The sequence below is a fragment of the Symphalangus syndactylus genome, chromosome 8 (genome assembly GCF_028878055.3).
Source record: "Symphalangus syndactylus isolate Jambi chromosome 8, NHGRI_mSymSyn1-v2.1_pri, whole genome shotgun sequence".
In the NCBI taxonomy this organism is placed as follows: domain Eukaryota; kingdom Metazoa; phylum Chordata; class Mammalia; order Primates; family Hylobatidae; genus Symphalangus; species Symphalangus syndactylus.
The window spans coordinates 78190542-78203969 of NC_072430.2; the positions used below are offsets into that span (position 1 = coordinate 78190542).

At 35.5% G+C, this 13428-nt stretch overlaps 1 protein-coding gene across 3 annotated transcripts in view; it reads right to left on the reverse strand.

Moving 5' to 3' along the window:
* OLA1 (Obg like ATPase 1) overlaps positions 1-13428 on the reverse strand; it is a 188851-nt gene that overhangs the window by 123378 nt on the left and 52045 nt on the right. The gene's annotated exons all lie outside the window — the stretch shown is intronic.

The following is a 13428-nucleotide window of genomic DNA, read 5'->3' on the forward strand; positions in this document are numbered from 1 at the left end:
AAATGGCTGCTTATCAGCAGCATTTAAATTCAGAGTCAGGAAGGATGGTGATGCAAAACAACTACAGATTGTCTCCACGGGTGGTTGAGATAGTGACACCTTTGCTTTCTGATGGTTTGACATATACAGACTTTTGTTTCATGCACAAAATTATTAAAAAATACTGTATAAAATTACTTTTGGCTATGTGTATAAGGTGTATATGAAACATAAATAAATTTCATGTTTAGACTTGGGTCCCATACCCAAGATATCTCATTATGTATCTGCAAATGTTCCAAAATCTGAGAAAATCCAAAATCCAAAACACTTCTGGCCCCAAGCACTTCAGATAAGAGATATTCACCTTGTATTACTATATCTTAATTATATAAAAGGTGTGGCATTAAGAAAAATACATTGGCATATTGATGAAACAGAATAGGAAGATCCGAAATGGCCCAAATACTCATAGGAATCTAGCATATGATAAAAGCAGCTCAAATCCATAAATATAGACCTTTTAATAAATATTAATGAACAACCAAAGAGCTGTTTTCAAAAAAAATAAAAAGGTAGGATCTATGTCTCAGTGCATATAAACTGTAAGTGGATTAGAGATTTACAAAGAAAAAAATGAAATCATAAAAGTACTGAAAGAAAATATAAGTAAATTATTTTGTAACCATGGGTTGAGGAAAACCTTTCTGATAACTCAGTTCAAAAAATAACTTGAATAGCACAAGACATCACAAAGAAAGTTAAAGCACAAATGACAAACATGGAAAAAAAATCTGCAACTCTTACAACATAGGGCTGATATCTATAAAGAAGTCTTAGTTGTTAAGAAATTTAAAAATGAAAGAAAGAACAATACAATAAGGGGCAAGCAACTTGAACAGGCAATCCATTAAAAAAATAGCTCTTAAATATGAAGAGATGTTCAGTCTCACTCACTCATAATGAGAAAAGCAAAGTAAAACTATACCAACATATCAATTCTCTCCTAGCAAAGTGCAAAAATATGCAGGTTTAACACATTCTGCTGGCAAGGTCATAGAGAAATAGGCATTCGCATACACTGTTGGTAGCAGTACAAAATGGTATAACTCCTAAATGGGAAACTTGAATATCTACCATAATTACTGATGCATTTTCTCTTTGACCCAACAATCCCATTTTTGTAAATCTATCTCCCATTCAGTATACATGTATGAAATGGCATATATACTGAATTATGAATTTGGCCTTGTGGCATTATAATATAATCAGAGCAAAAAAAAAAAAAAAAACACAACTGGAAAACATTCAAGTACCCACCAATACTGAATGATCTGAATAAACAACATTACAGCCATACAATGAAACAAAATGCATCTGAGAAGAAAAATGAAAACAATAACTCTGCGCTGCTGTGGAGGCCCCTCCAGGAGACTGTAAGTGCCAAAAGTAAGGTACTTCAGTGTGCCTGGTAGGCTATTTTTCATTTAAGAAAGAGGGAAAACAAATGTTGAATTGCATTTGTTTATATTTGTATAAAGAAATTACAGAAAAATAAATAAGGAACTAGTAAAAATAAATGCTGTGGGCGTGAGGGGGGACATGGTAGATACAGACAGTGAGTAAGCCTTCTCGGCGTATACCTTTATGTCTGTTTTACTTTTGTGCCACATACGTAATTATATGTTCAAAACAACTACTTTTGGATTTAAATTCGTTTAGCATTTCTCAGTAATTAATATTTAACATATATCTCATTTAATTATGCCTATAAACCGAATATGAAAATCATCTCCATTTCACATATGAGGAAACTGAGACTCACGAAGCTTAAATGTTATTCCTTGCACAAAACTAGTAAGTTACAAAGCTGGGACTAAAATACACAGACCTATTTCCAAATATTGGGTTATTTGGAATATATGAAATATATTCTATATTTATATATTTTATAGAATTTCATAGAATGAAATTCTATGTTGGATATATGAAATTCTATCTTCAAAGGCAGTAAGTACTGCTTCAAATGATTTACATGAAAGTTACAAGCACAATATTAAGAACAGATTTTGATCAACCACACATTAATAATTATCAAAGAGTAATGTGGAAGCATTCCTATTTTAGTACATTCAGCAGTATTCCAAAGGAAAATATACCTTAGCTCTAGGAATAATGGGTGTGTATCTAATAAAAGGTTATGTTTCACAAATCAATTCTGAAAACTTCTTACATTAGAAAGTAACTCTGGGTCAAATGGCTTGAACCCGGGAGGCAGAGCTTGCAGTGAGCCGAGATTGCACCCTGCACTCCAGCCTGGGCGACAGAGCAAGACTTCATCTCAAAAAAAAAAAAAAAAAAAAAAAAAGTAACTCTGCGTCAAAGGATATAAAATTTCAGTTAGACAGGAAGAATCCATTCAAGAGCTCTATTGTACATAACAGTGAGTATAGTTAATACTACATTTGTATCCTTGAAAATTGCTAAGAGTAGATTTCAAGTGTTCCCCCAACCAAAAAAATGACGTGAGGTAATGTATACATTAAACATCTTGATTTAGCCAATCCACAATGTATACATATACGAAAACATCATGTTGTACAACATTAATATATAATTTATACTTAAAAATATATGTATATACAGAAAAATAATTCCTGATCCAATGTCATTTAGGAAACAGACAAGACAGAACAGCTTCAGCATATGTTTACAATAACACTTTCTCCTTTATTTCAGAAAAGTCTTCCTAAAGTCTAAAACACAATGTCCCCTTTTATCTTTACCCACATTCACCCAAGTCAATTTTTTCCCCTAAAATGAAAATTCTTTTCTTTTTTTTTTTTTTTTGTGAAGACACGGTCCTGGCTCTGGCTCTGTCGCTCAGGCTGGAGTGCAGAGATGCAACCACAGGTCACTGCAGCCTTGAACTACTGGGCTGAAGTGATCTTCCCGCCTCAGCCCACTGAGTAGCTGGGACTGGAGGCACCCGTCACCATACTCGGCTAATTTATTATTTTTTAAAATTTGTGTAGATATGGGGTCTCACTGTGTTGCCCAGGCTGGTCTCAAACTCCTGACCTCAAGCAATCCTCTCAACTTGGCTTCCCACAGTGTTGGTATTTCAGGCATGAGCCACCACACCCAACCAAAAATTGTCTCTTGAAAAAAAAATTACCAGTAAACTGGTGGATCACAGCGTGCATTATCTAAATTCTTCCTCATGCACATGTTTATGGCTATCTAAATTCTAGATGCACTCTAAGTCCAGGAATTCTCTCGACCACAGCACATGTGTACAAACAAATGAAACTCACCAGTAGCAGTTTGCCAATTCCTGATTTAGAGTATTCACATTTAATATTATTGATATGACTAGACTAAAATCTACCATCTTGCTAGCAATTTTCTACTTGCTCCAGCTATTCTTTCTTTCTTCCTCCTTCTCTGACTTGTGCTAAGGATATTTTTATAATTCCATTTTATCTCTTCTATAGATTTATTATTATGCCTCTATTTCAAAACTTTCAGTAGCTGTCCAAAGGTTTACAATATACATTTTTCATTAATCTGAGTCCACCTTTAAATGATATTATAAGTATCCCTTATCCAAAATGCCTGAGACCAGAAGTGTTTCAGATTTTGGATTTATTTTGGATTTTGGAATATGTGCATTATACTTACCAGTTAAGCATCCATAACCTAAAAATCCAAAATCTAAAATGCTCCTGCAAGCATTTCCTTTGAGCATCATGTCAGCCCTCAAAAAGTTTCAGATTTTGAAGCATTTTAATTTTGAATTTTTAGATTAGAGATACTTAGCCTACACACCACTTCATATTTGGTATGTGCTCATTCATTCATTCATATTTCACATGACAACTGCAAAGTTGAGTAGTTTCAAAAACTGCATGACCCTCAAAGCCTATAATATTTATTATCCAATCTTTATATAAAAAGTTTGCTGATTCTTGTTTCAGAAGAATCAGCAATAAAATATCAATTTTTTCCTTCATTTATTCCATCTGCCTAAAGAACTTGCTTTAACATTTCTTGTAGAGTAGGTCTACTGGCAATGAATTCCTAGACTTTGCTTGCCTATGAAAGACTATTTCTGTTTCATTTTTGAAAAATATTTTCATTGGGCATAGATTTCTGGGCTGAGTGTTTTTCTTTCAGCACTTCAACAGTGTCATTCCACTGTCTCCTAGCTTCCATAGTTTCGAAAAGTCAGCCATCACACAAACTTCCTATCATTGTTCTCTATACATAATGTTACCTTTTTCTTTGGGTGCCTTCAAGATTTTCTTTTTTCTTTTTAACTTTCATTTTAAGCGGCTTGAATACTACATGTCCACGTGTGTAAGCATAAGTGTGTGGTATTTATCCTGCTCGTTATTCTCTGAGCTTTCTGGACCTATGGTTTTGTGTCTCATTAATTTTGGAAAATTCTTGGTCATTATTTCTCAAAATATTTCTTTTTTTTTTTTTTGAGATGTGGGTCTCGCTCTGTTGCCCAGGCTGGAGTGCAGTGGCACAATCTCAGCTCACTGCAACTTCTGCCCCCTGGATTCAAGTGATTCTCGTGCCTCAGCTTCCCAAGTAGCTGGGATTATAGGCATGCACCACCATGCCTGGCCAATTTCTGTATTTTTAGTAGAGATGAGGTTTCACCATGTTGGCCAGGCTGGTCTTAAACTCCTGACCTCAAGTGATCCACCCACCTCTGCCTCCTAAAGTGCTAGGATTACAGGCGTGAACCACTGCACCCAGCTGTCTAAAGCTAGTTTCAATGATTGCTTTATCCCTGAGTGTGTTTTTTCTTTCTTTTTAAATATATCTCATGGTTTTTTTTTGTTGTTGTTACTGGAAGCTGATCCTCTTGTGTGCAACAGTAGAAACTAAATAGTTTTCATGCCTAAAACAGGGCAAGACTTTTCTTCTCCTAGGCCTTTACTGAAGGGTTAGAGTTTATCTAGTTAGGAACTGGGCTGGGTTTGAAGTTAGCACTATTGTTAACCTCAGTATACTACAGGCTTTAAATTCCTGTAGAAATATCTTGTTTTTGTGATGGGGATAAATTTATCAGAGTAATGTCTATTCTATTGTGAGTTCAGCTCTTTCCTTTACACCAGGAATCGTTGTCTATTCTTTTTTCCTCTCGTGTCTCTAACCCATCAGCTGTTAATTATTATCAGAAACCTGTTAGGTTTGATGGTGAGAAATGGTTGGGGGCCCAGACCAATCCTCTGTTGTTCTGAGCAAGCCTCAGCCTTAGTCACATGTCAGCCTGGGTCTTGAGGATATAGCTGTATCAGTTATCTATCCTCCTGCCCTAAACTACAGTTGTGGGCCCCGCATATTCCTGACACTGACAAAGTAGACACACACAGGTGCACGCACTTTCCTCTCTCCAACTGCAATGAATTTCAGAATTTCATCAAGGCCCTAAGACTTGATGTGCGTGCTTACTACTTCCTTTCCACTCCACTGTTCCCAGATGACGGCTTTTGTTGTATAGTGGAGAGAAGGGAGAAGCCACCTGTCACCGCTGTTCTCGTCCCCAGGGTGTGTGCCACATTGCATATTTTTGGGGACTCCTTCCCATTTCCCATCTCCTGGGATTCTTACCTCATCCACTACTGAAGAAAGAATATACAAGAGGGTACCAGGTTCCCCAGTTTCTGCAGCCTTCACGGATATCACAAATTCTTGCTGGCCTGGACTCAACCTTCACTAATCTGTCCCAATTCTAGCTGAACTCTTCTCACTGGTGTCCCATTGTGTCTATCCAAGTTGAGTGTGTGTTCATGTCTCCTCCATCCCCATAGGCACTGTATATCCTTACGTTTTAAAGTTAGTCAGGCTCTTTTTCATTGTGAGGGTGGGAGTGATACTCCTTCCAGCTCTCTACACCCCAGGGCAAAAACTAGAGGGCCTCACAACTTTTTAAAATCCCTTTTTAAAATAAAAATATTTCCTGATGACTGGTCTATATTTCAAAGATTTGAAAATCCCAATATGTAAATTAATATATGCCCAATTCTTATTCAAACCCCCATATTCTCCTTTAATTACACTCATTATTTTCTTGTAAAAAAGTTTAATTGAACAGCTAAGTATAAATTTTCGAAGGAAAGAAGAACCAATTTCTTCTTTCGATTGCACCCTTTAGTGAAAATTAACTATGATCACAAGAATTTGTCTCCTGTGGCTTGTTGATTATAAAGAATAAAACATACATACATTTACCACAACTCTATGTCATCATCGTCTGGTATTCTACAATGTGCTCTTGGTTAGGAGTTTTTATCTTGTATACAACATACAAACGTGCATATTCATATTCTCTCTCTGTCTCTGTAATTTTGAAACTATGGTAATATTCCAGATTGGAAGGGACCCACGATATGGTCTTTAGTTTCAGTTAAACATCCTATCTGAATCCTGCTGTGCTTCAGCCTTCATCTGAATTTATGTCCTGTTGTAATACCGTTATTTCTAAGAATATTTCCTCAGGTAAGACATTAAGATTTATGGGTCTGTAATGTAAAATCCTACCATAAATAACCATTTTAAGGCATATAAAAGTTAAAATTTATACACTTATTGCTATCCTTTATTACTATGCTCAAAAAAAATCACTGCTGTAATTTTTTTATTCCAATATCACAGGCACAAATTTTCCAGTTGCATGCATGAAAAAAATTTTTTTAAATATGCTGTCTTCATATAGTAACTAATCCAAAATAGAAAACTATCCTTGTACCAACTGAAGTCTCAGGGACAGATGCACTGATTAGAGACTTCAACAACATAACTCATGCTGTCTGAAAGGCCTTCTCAGGCAGATGTTCCGTCTTATGACTCATTTAATCATTTACTTATATATTAATGTCCACTACATTATACCGCTCACATCAAAGCAACCAAGCAGTGAAAAAGAAATGCCAAATCTTGTTCCTGCAAATATAAAGTTCCCATTTAGATTGTTTCTAAAAAGAACAAAAAGGTGTTATTTTAAGTAGTTTTCCTGCTTTTTAATCACTGAATTCATGTAGAGCTTCTGTATGCCAACCATTATTGAGGTTTAGCAAGCCAATTATATTGCAGAGGCATACCACTGGCTACTTTAGAAAACATCCTTATACTATACCTTTTACCTGTTATTAAAATTAAAACTAAATATGCCTTTTACCTGTTATTAAATAACAGTGACATTCTTAAAGCTTTTTACAAAGTACAAGATAATAAACTTACTTTAAATGAGTAATTTTATTCCATTAGTCCCGAAACATGTTCACTGAAATAATTATCTAAAAATACTTGTCAACCCAAATAATGTCAATATACTAGTACTGTTAACTTACTGAAATAAATTATAACCAGGATTATTTAACAAAACATCAAAGGAAAAAAACTCAATTACTTAGAATCCATTGGTAAGGTTCTCCAAGCATCTAGACTGCCGTGTAGAGTTAATGCTCATGCAGATATAAAAGAAGTTATCTAACAGTCTAAATATTTATTCCAATAGCAATCTTAAGTTTTAATCAGTTATATTTTGTTCCTTTTTAACAGAAGGAAATGAATTTAAATGAGTGCAAAATGCTTTTAACTGGGAATTTAAAAATTAGAAAAATACTATTAAAGTGATCATGAATGTATCATATTAAGAGTATTAAATTTCATTTGAAAATCAAATTGTATAATTGAAGGATTTTCACATACATGGGATTTTCCACATTTTATCTCTTAATGTAATATTTATTCAAAGTACATTTTAAAATTAAGAAATACCTTTAATAATACAACCACCTTCTTATTTGCTACCAAAATAAGGGAGAGATTTTTATGAAACTGTCATTTTAAATAATAGTCAATAGCTGCACACATTAAGTAAACAAATTCAGTTCAAGGGAAGAACTACATCACCATTTGGTGGTTGTAATTTAGATTATTCTAGCGTGTAATACTTTAATTGTATAAAACAAAGCTGATGTCACAAATACAAAAGAATTTCTTGCAAAGCAAGTACCACAAGTAATTTCTATGCTGCCACTGACGGCTGACAAGTGATGAGCACTTTGTTCAAATATATATGCAATGCACATAAGACAACAGGTGGTTTATAAAAAGAAAATACTGAAGAGAAGCTTTTAACATGTTCACAATCAATGTTTCTATAATATGCCCTGTCAGAATATCTGCTATAATCTTTGAATAACTAAAATAACTTTTAAACAGGGAAATATAATATTCTCAACCTAAAAAAGAAGCTGAATCAGACAAACTAGAATTAATGCTGGGCTAAAAATGTTTATATAAGACAATGTATTGATACATTACCAAGGTAGTGATATGTTGCCAGTGTATTCTATAGGTTAATAATTTATGTTACAATATTTTCAAATATTTTTTAACATTTGTCCTATTAGCCCATTTACACCAGAGGTGGCAAGTTGTTTTTCTGTGTGAAAAATCAGACCATGGAGAAGACCTTGAGCAGTAAGAAATAAATAACTCCCACAAGCTTAGTGTTCCAATAATGGAACACTTAGGCATAAATAGATTAATTGATATCTGGCTACTGTTATTCAGTGCTGGAGAAAACCTTCCCATAGAAGATAAACAAAACAACAAACACCCAAGCTCTAAAGGCCTAATTAACTGCAGTGTTGGACGCAGTTTCTCACTGATGGCAAAAATTGAAACAGATGGCAGTGTCCAGAATGACTAGCATTCCCCTCTATTACCACCACCTAAGGATTTAACCTTTTAATAAAGCGCTAGAAGCTGTTGTTTTGATGTTGTTGGTTTGTTGTTGTTTTTTTATGAGAATAATTCCAAGTCAGAATGAAATTAAACTTCAAAAGTCTGAAACATAGGTACTCACTATCCCACCCCCAACTCTAATGAAGCCCAGAGGGGGAAAATTTTTGATTAGGAATGAATTACACTGTGAAGGATTCTTCCCACTTCCCTACCCCTAAATGTTCCTATACACAGAGGATCCTTATTTCTCTTAAGTGATTTTAGCTGTTCTAGTTCAAAGGGTGACAATTGCTGTAGTTTAAAGGGTGAAGAGGGATGGAATTAAGCTACTAAGAAATGAAGAAAAAACAAACAGGCAAATGTGATCTACAACTTCTCTTACAGTCACATTAATACAAGCAAGGAATACCTCAAACTCACATTAAAACTGTTTAATTCTGGAGTGTAGGTTTAACACCCAATTTATTGACACAGCATAGCCAAATATTAATTTGTAAGCAAGGGGTTCAAAACATACAATAGCTATTCAGTCTTTTCAAATGATCATGTAGCTGAAAGCTCTGCACATTTGCAAAAAAGGTTTGTTTTGTTTTGTTTTGTTTTGAGATGGAGTCTTGCTCTGTCGCCAGACTGGAGTGCAGTGGCGTGATCTCGGCTCACTGCAATCTCTGCCTCTCAGGTTCAAGCGATTCTCCTGCCTCAGCCCCCCAGTAGCTGGGATTACAGGCGCGCCACCATGCCCAGCTAATTTTTATATTTTTAGTAGAGACGGGGCTTCACCATGTTGGCCAGGATGATCTCGATCTCCTGACCTCGTGATCCGCCTGCCTCGGCCTCCCAAAGTGCTGAGATTACAGGCATGAGCCACCATGCCCAGCCTGCAATAAAATTTTATATGCAATGCTTGCAAAGCAAAAATGGTAAAACTGAGTTCTAAATTAATGTCATTTACATGCACTTGTAGAAACTGAAGAAATCCGAGTTAAAAACAAGAAAGTGGGCAGATTAATAAAGACTAATATAGGCTTCTGGATATTTTCAAATAACTTAAAGCAGGAGTTCTTAAAGTATGGTCCATGAACCCCTGGCAGTCTTCAAGGTCAAAATATTATTTTAGGCCAGGCACAGTAGCTCATGCCTGTAATCCTAGCATTTTGGGAGGCCAAGGCAGGCAAATCACTTGAGGTCAGGAGTTCCGAGACCAGCCTGGCCAAGATGGCAAAACCCTGTGTCTACTAAAAATACATAAATAAGCCAGGTGTGGCGGTGGGCGCCTGTAATCCCAGCTACTCAGGAAGCTGAGGCACAAGAATTGCTTGAACCCGGGAGGCGGACGTTGCACTGAGCCAAGATCACACCACTACACTCCAGCCTGGGTGATGGAGTGAGCCTGTCTCAAAATTTATATATATATAGTTTTACATATATGTAATTTCATAATAATATTAACATGTTATTTGCCTTTTTCACTGTATTGACATCAGCAGTCATGGTACAAAAGTAATTGTGGGAAAAACTGCTAGTATCTTAGCATGAATCAAAGTCATATTGTACTTGGTCAATGTATTCATCACAATTAAAAATAAACAAACCAGTTTCACCTAAGGAAGTCCTTGATGAGTCAGTAAGGGCTATTAATTTTATTGTATCTCAACCCTTGGGTACACATCTCTAACGTGCTGGGTGAGGAAACAGAAGTATGCATAAAATGTTTCTGCTACATACCAAAATAACGGTTGTCAAAGGAAAGCATTTGGGTTGCAAGCCGAACTAGCCACTTTTTTGTAGAACCCCATTTCTATGTGAAAAAATAACTGACATTCAAACTATGGTTATTTAATCTTTTGTATCTGGCAGCCATTTTCTTGTAAATTATAAAATTCAGGCTCTCAGCCACCAGGGGAAAGCTCAGGACGGGGCAGACACAGACCATACCACCCAAAAACATTCCCATGTTCCCAATTCCCTGAATTACACACTAGCAGGGGGCAGCTGCTCAAACACAGCCAATGCTCCATTTCTTGTCAAGTGTTATAAGACCTGGCAAGATAGTGGGGGGCTGGGAGGTGGCAGGATTCAGGCTTTCAAGTAAAAATGATAATTTTTGAAAATGTGCATTTGCCACTGTGAGCCTGACAACTTCCCAATATTTAAAGATTTTTCTGATGAGATCTGTGGTGATATCAACCGATTTGATTTTTTTGATACTGTATCACATAAAGTCTCAAGATTTGGAATATCTGTATCACTCACCAAGAATCAGTATTTTCCAAACAACCAAACGGATAAAAGAGTCACTCAAAGTACAAGATAGACTAAGGGACTTTAATACGAGTACAGAATGTTCATTGTTATAGCTGCAGATTCCACATTCCGATTAACTTTTAAGATACGATTATTTGTCAAGTTTTGATGTAGTATCAAAGAAGAATATTCACAATTATCTGAAAGGTTACTAAAATACTCTTCTGAGTATTTTACCACATATCTGAGGCCAGGTTTTCTTTATATACCTCAACCAAAACAACATACAGTGTTAGATTAAATGGACAAGCAGATATAAGAATCCAGCTGTCCTCTCTTATGCTGGACATTAAAGAAATTTATTTTAAAAAAAAGCAATCCCTCTTGTCTCATTAAATATTTTTGTTTTAGAAAATGTAATCATTTCTCAAAAAATATATTATGTACACATATAATGGGTCTACTGTGGTTTTAAAATGAATTAATAAGTCATTTTAAAAATCTTAGTTTTAATTTTTAATATGGTAAATACTGATTGACATTTACCTACAAAAGCAATAGGTTTTGAGAGCCCTTAATAATTTTAAAAGTTTTAGAGTCTTGAGATAAAAAAATTGGAGAACCATTACTTTGGAGGCTATTAATACCACTTCCTTCCAAGATATATTTCTGTCTTTCCATAGGAAGACAGGTGGATGAAGAGTTACATTCTTTTTTATAAAAATACATTTTTCTAGGAGCTACAAAGGATAGTTGAGTGAGAAAGACTATAGCAGTTAGAAAAAGAAACCAAGGATCCTTGGACACTTGGCTATTTCCAGAACTGGGGAAGATATAAAAAGATAGGCCTGGAGCACCCTTGAGGTCATACCAGACAGCAAGAAAGCTATCAAAGACCACTAATGTGGCATCAAAAGTGCTCAGGAAGCAACTTGAAGAGATTCCCCTGGAACAACTGGAATATCAATATGGATAACTGCAATGGACGGAAACATAACAAATGTTTAAACCCAGGAGGTTTAAAGAAATCAGAAGGTATCATTACCTACCTTTGGAGAAGCCTAATGAACCAACTCATTATTTTAACAGCTTTATCCAAAGAAAACATCAATATAATTCTTTTTTTTTTTTTTTAATCCCATCCACATCTCCAAGGAGTAAGGGGAGGAGGCTTAAAACAGTAAAGCATTTCAATGGAATCCTCATTTGGTAAAAATAAGATCTTGTAACCCTTAAATACAATTGTTTAAATTCTGCAGAGAATACTGATTCATTGATACTAATTAATAGTAAGCATCTACTTTCTAAAGTAAACTATATTTCCCTTACCATACATAAATTGCCTTCAAAGAAACCTACACCAAACACCTACCTTTAAGAACCAAACAAAATTACAACTTGTCTGACTAAAGATGATCTCTCTTGCCCTCTGCACTCTATTCCTAGAAATGTTTGTCAGCATCAAAGTAACATCATGAGTATTTTAGGTTCAAAAAGAGAATGTGAAGATTTTCTTAAGTAAATGGGTTGTAAGGTAGAGGAGACTAAAGGCTTAAAGCATGTAACCATGAGTGTTGGTCAATTAACTAAAAATGCACACAACATACAATATGAGAGAAGTTAAAATGATGGGTTTCAGGTCACAGATCCTAGATTAAACTCTCAGTTCTTCCATTTACTAACTTGAGCAAGTCACTTCACCTCTTTTTTTAAGAGACAGTGTCTGGGTCTTGCTTTAATGCCCAGGCTGGAGTGCAGTGGCACAATCATGGCTCACTGCAGCCTCAAATTCCTGAGCTCAAGTGATCCTCCCACCTCAGTAGATCCTCAGCCACCTGAGTAACTGAGTCTACAGGCACATGCCACCATGCCCGGCTGATTTATTGTTTAGTAGAGAAGGGGGGTCTCACTATGTTGTCCTGGCTGGCCTTGAACTTCTAGACTCAAGCGATCTTCCTGCCACAGCCCCCTCAAAGTACTAGAATTGTTTCTTTAGTATGCAAAATGGGAATAGTAGTGTGTACTTCACGCAAATCTTGAGAGAGGTAATAGATGTAATAATAACGTCTTTTTTTTTAAAGGATTTAATCCAGTATTTATTCCACACTCATGATGGTTCTCCGTAATCAGAATACAAGTCATAAGAACAATCTACAAATAATTTGCTGATAGTCTTAAATAATGCAGCACAGCATTACTTTTAATACTCCTCTGTTCTAGATTAAGTTTAAAAACTCAAACAGCAATCTCCATTATCAATAAAAAAAGTTCTGAATTTTAAAAAAAGGACACTATATCAAGCTGTTCCATAATTTAAGGATTTTCCATTTATAAAAATGCTTTGGAAGCTTGAGGCTTGAATCTTGTTTTTCTACTCATCTGCCCCACCCTCTCCCAATTACATGTTAGTATAGGGTTCTGCAAGAATGC